The following is a 5,754-nucleotide window of genomic DNA, read 5'->3' as shown; positions in this document are numbered from 1 at the left end:
ACATTCGCCACAACTAGCATGACCCTGCAGAACGCGTAACTGAACTGTGGAAACAAGAATTATTTTCACTACTTTCCAGACCTTTCAATTCGGCTTCCTGAACAACATTGTATTATCTCTAAGATGCCTGGTCCCATTCCTTCAATAAAAGTGTTTGCATTATTTTTAAATGCCGGGCTCTTTTTTAATACAAATGACCAGACAAATGTAAAACTTGGCAATGTAAACGTTTTTGGCCAACGATGGTAATATAGTGGTGTGCAAAGGAAAGATAAAACATGTTGAATTTTGTATCATTCTCCATTAGGGTACGAGAGGTCCCGGGCTCAAATCAAGGATGAACCTGAGAAAAGCAGAGAGCAATTCAGATTTTGAAGCCTAGTATGGGCAGCATTAACTTAATGTGTATCCTTCTGATATCTTCCTTTATCCAAGGATCTGAAGGAAAGGGAAATAATGGAAGAAAACGCAGGGGATGTAGCTCAGTGGTAGAGCGCATGCTTTGCATGTATGAGGCCCCGGGTTCAATCCCCGGCATCTCCAAGTACTATTGTGGTCGCAGTCAAGGATGTCTCTGTTGTATCGGAGCATCCCTAGTAAAAAGTGTTGAAAAGGAGCACATAAAAGCATGCATCATGTATCAACATGCATCATGTATCACAAGGGCAAGGTAAAAAAAGCCAAAGCTTAATTCCATTTGTAAGAAAGGTCGACTTGTTCTTCTCAGGTTTCGAGAAAGTCCTGACTATTTGTGAAATTTCTTAGAAATCTAGTTTTTGTGTTGTCGTGGCCGAGTGGTTAAGGCGATGGACTAGAAATCCATTGGGGTCTCCCCGTGCATGTTCGAATCCTGCCGACAACGTCAGATCATTTAATGCATGTGTACAACTACCTGCAGGGGGATTTCAGGTGTTGTAGAAAAAAAGGCAATCCAAGACACTATTTCAAAAATATTTAAAAAAAGTTGTAATCTCAACATAAAAGAGAACACCCAAATGTACACATTGGCATTTACCAGGTCTTGTGGAGTACAACCACCTAAATACGTCATTTAATTCCTTTTGCTTTCCAGGGAGAGGCATCATGCTACGTAAGCCACATTCGCCACAACTAGCATGACCCTGCAGAACGCGTGACTGAACTGTGGAAACGAGAATTATTTTCACTACTTTCCAGACCTTTAAATTCAGCTTCCTGAACAACATTGTATTATCTCTAAGATGCCTGTTCCCATTCCTCCAATACAAGTTTTTGCATTATTTTCAAATGCCGGGCTCTTTTTTCGTACAAATGACCAGACAAATTTAAAACTTGGCAATGTAAATGTTTTTGGCCAACGATGGTGATATAGTGGTGTGCAAAGGAAAGATAAAACATGTTGAATTTGTTATCATTCTCCATTAGGGTACGAGAGGTCCCGGGCTCAAATCAAGGATGAACCTGAGAAAAGTAGAGAGCAATTCAGATTTTAAAGCCTAGTATGGGCAGCATTAACTTAATGTGTATCCTTCTGATATCTTCCTTTATCCAAGGATCTGAAGGAAAGGGAAAGAAATGGAAGAAAACGCAGGGGATGTAGCTCAGTGGTAGAGCGCATGCTTTGCCCCGGGTTCAATCCCCGGCATTTCCAACTAATATTATGGTCGCAATCAAGGATGTCTCTGTTGTACGGGTTAATGTGTAAAAAGTGTTTAAAAGGAGCACATAAAAGCATGCACCATAAATGTTTGCATACATTCACAGTAAATATGTATTCAGTATGATAGCTGTCTTACAGAAGTTACATTTATTTCTCACTTATTCTGACAATGTACTAACCCCAAATAAAAGAACCCAATAAAAATAGTTTTCTTTTTGAGCTTTGCCAAAAGCCACTGTGTCAAGTGTCCTACTTGGGTTGCCATCCGGAGTTGTCCAATATGGCGGATAGAGATGTCCCGATCACGTGATCGGGGATCGGAGCCGATCACGTGATTTTTAAAAGATTGGAATCGGGAGAAAAAGATCGGGGATCGGAAATCCTTAAAAAAATTATTTTATTTAATGTTACAAAACAAAAATGACCATGTTCACGTCTTAAAGTCATCCTGAGGCCTTAGTTTTGGTTTAAAATTACACAACATCATGTATGTGTTGCTTCTTTTGGGCTTGTTTTCATAGACCTGGTTGCTTATTTCTCTCAAATCTGGCAACAGAGTGGGCGCAGTGTCTAATAGTAGCAGTAAGCTAACGAGAGGCTACGTTCAGCTGGTGACTCGGGAGTTGGGACAGAGAAAATGTCAGGAGTTTGGAAGTATTATAAAATTGAAGCCGAAGGCAGTGTAACAGCCAGATGCAATGTTTGCAAGAAGGAGGTTCCGCGTGGTGGAAAGAACAGAGCTACGTTCAACACGACCAATCTAATACGATTGTTTGTTTTTTCATTTTGTTCCCCGTTTTTTTTCCAAATTGAATTAATTGAAATCTCCAATATCAACGTAAGAGCTTGTGCCTCTTCGGGGGGTGCTAACACTTAACCATAAACGTTATCGTTTACTTTCTCCGTCTTTATATGTAGATATGACTTTTCTCCGTTAATCTCCGTCACGTTGTTTCCATAGCAACAACAACTTCCTGTCAACAGCGCTACCTCTCCTTCAAAATAAAAGCATGTCCACAAATAGGAAGCCAAGACAAATTACACTTAAGACATATACAACTGCAACGAAAGTAACAAACACAATGCGATATCCTTTTCAATTTCAAAGAACACAAATTGGGTTACATTAACAAATAACTATAAAACAACAATACTGTAGAATAACAAAAATAAGTGGTTTGCTGCTGATTACTATTAAATTGTGTTACTCCAGTAAGATGGACATATAATACTTTGTTTATTCATGTTATGTTAAGCTGCTGTTGTTCATTGCATTATTACTAGACTAGTTAGTCTTAAGGCTATAATTCTGCACTAAGCCACATTTTTATTTTATTTTATTATTTGTGACTGAAACTTGTGAAGCTAGTCAAGCTACCTCTTTCCAGTAGAGTTATTTTTGTTTTGTTACTGCACTATCTGCACTTAATTTGTTTACATGGTTATTTTGTGGTGGACCACCGATAAGCTTTATTTTGTTTTTGATCCAATGCTGCACAACTGAACTGATCCAATGCTGAAAAAAAGAAGCTATATCCATGTTGGATAGAATGGATAGTTGGGTACTGTCATTTAAATAAAAAAAATAACCTTAAGGGACAACTTGAATGCTTTTTTCCTTGTTTTTCTCTTAATGCATTGCATAAAGATCGGATCGGGAAAAATCGGTATCGACAGATTGTCAAAATCAAATGATCGGAATCAGATCGGGAGCAAAAAAAGGTGATCGGGACATCCCTAATGGCGGACCATCTCGCACATGCGCACTGCAGATCGGGCAGAGCTGCAGATCGGGTAGTGACAGCGGTGCGCGAATATCCCATGCATTACAGAAGAGGCCTGTAAAAACTGCCTTCAAAATAAAAGCGTTTACTCGGTCCATAACAAATATACCTAAAAAACACACCAAACATATTCATACTGGATCTTAAATGAAGAAATATGTACAATATAATGTGATCAATTATACTTTAAAACAAATACGTATAACTACCACATTATAACTGAGTGAATGTAAAATGTAAGGATACAGTTATGAAGACATATCTGACAGATATATAACAGTCAGGCAGATATAGCAAAAGATGAACGTAAACGACAAACGAGGCGATCGTCATGGTAAGTCAACAATGGGTCCTCAATGTACACGCCCCGGATTCCTATGACGAAAATAATAGAATGTCGCCAGTTGTCATGACTCACGTTATACTGCAACACCGGCACCTGGGAGAGGAAGCTGCAGTATTTCTCTCCTGACTGAACAATATCCTGTTTGTAACATTACTGCGCTTTTTATTAATTAAAGTACCAATTTTGAACCTTCTCAGAGACTCCATTTAGTCTCCTTTTTAAGCTTCTCACCTGGACGCGAGAAAAATGATCACGGTTTACACTTTACTCGTTACTTTACTCGCAGGGCCGGCCCGCCCCTCCCTACAGGCAGATCACGCAGACTGCGGCACAAGAGCGCGCCACAGTTTTGCCTCTGCGAGACTCCACTTGCACCCCCAATTACTGTTGCATTAAGGAAGACATAACACAAGTCTTTCTTTGTATATGCTCTAAAATAGGCTACCAGCCTACCACAACAAGCTAACAGTCTGTGAAACGTCAAGACACTAATTAATGAAACCAGTTCAAGACGCATTATTCTTATCATTCTTTATGAGCGCAGTAACGGTAAGGTATCTAATTACTTATTTATTTAGTATTCCATAACTTAGTAACAGAGATGGTCAAACTAAAGTGGTAGAGACATGGCAGAATTCCTACAATGAAGCGGGACATTGAACTGTTCACCCGTGAGAGGGCGATCAACAAAAGAGAGCGAGCGGCCCCGTTGAGGGAGTTTACAGATGAAAAGACTCATCCATGTTTATGCAGCACTGCTGCACGTGGAGATGTGGTCTCGCAAATCGCGCAGATTACATAGGCCTACATGTATATAAACCTGCGGCGGAAACCCCTCTAATCTGTCAGTGAGTGTGATATATAAAAGTAACGAAGTAACGCGTGTCGGGGCAATGTTAGTAACTGTAGTGTGATTTCTGAATTATAAAAGTAACGTGTTACACCCAACTCTGATTATCACTCAATTATACGAACTCGCGGAGATAATAACAAGAACAGACATCAAAACATGTGGCGCTAGGTAGCTAAAAACGCTAACATGGCTCACCTGTGTCTTTGTCTGGTCAAACGTGGTCTTCAATGGCATTAAAACGATAAAAACGCTGCTGAAGTTAATCCATAGGTTAATCCAATGTGTCTGTGTCCCTTTGAAATTATTTCTGATCATCCATGAGCAATAAACCTGCTTTTCGGTTTCCAGATGTCAGAGCTTAGAGACAGCTTCAGTCTCATGCAAAACTGGGTACGCGAAGCCCACGCCTTTTTGTTTTACCATGTGTGTGAGTGGGGAGATTCCCCTTTGATTCTATTGGCTCTAACGGTCAGAAAGAGATGTCAATCACCAAAATCGACCAATGGGTTCCAGAGAAACGGTAAAACCCCCATTTCCACCCAAATCACCTCAGAGGTGGAGTTTTTTTGGCTAAACCTCTCTAAAAAGATCAAATGTCACTTGTTTTGCATCAATCTTGATACAGGGTACTTATTATATATTGTACTTTGGATTCCTAAAGCTTTTAGTCTCCTTACCATCATCCAAGGGTAGTTTTCACTATAAGTAAACAAATATTTTTAGACGGACACTATGATTTACAGTTTTTTACTATGTTCAATCTGAATTTTCTTTAAAATAAAAAACATCTATATTGTTCTGACTCTTCTACATCCAACTCACAGGTTTATCATTACTTTGAGGAAAAAGATTATTAATGTAACCCTTTTAGAAGGGAAGATATGGTCATTTGTTCTGGGAATGTCATTTTCAAGCCTGAGACCTGAAAAACAGGCTCAGGGCTAAACTGGTTAAGAAGACTGATCAGTGTTTATTTGTTACAGCGTCGGCACCTGCAAAGAAGCAGTGTGTGACAGCACTTTACTCCTCAGAGGCAGCGAGGCAGACTGTGGGGGGGCAGCTGCCACTGTCTCTGATCACCATGGAGCAGCTGATCTAAACTGCCTCCTCCAGCCATAATCAGGATGCTTAG

The 5,754-nt window shown here is 39.8% G+C and overlaps 2 non-coding genes across 2 annotated transcripts; both read left to right on the top strand.

Moving 5' to 3' along the window:
- Nucleotides 1-471: 471 nt before the first annotated feature.
- Nucleotides 472-543, top strand: trnaa-ugc. The gene has a single exon. It is a non-coding gene; the product is annotated as a tRNA-Ala (tRNA).
- Nucleotides 544-780: 237 nt separating this feature from the next.
- On the top strand, nt 781-862 carry trnas-aga. Its single transcript has one exon. It is a non-coding gene; the product is annotated as a tRNA-Ser (tRNA).
- Nucleotides 863-5,754: the final 4,892 nt, after the last annotated feature.

Source organism: Gymnodraco acuticeps, unplaced genomic scaffold (genome assembly GCF_902827175.1).
Source record: "Gymnodraco acuticeps unplaced genomic scaffold, fGymAcu1.1, whole genome shotgun sequence".
Lineage (NCBI taxonomy): Eukaryota > Metazoa > Chordata > Actinopteri > Perciformes > Bathydraconidae > Gymnodraco > Gymnodraco acuticeps.
This window is presented reverse-complemented; position numbering and strand designations above follow the sequence as displayed.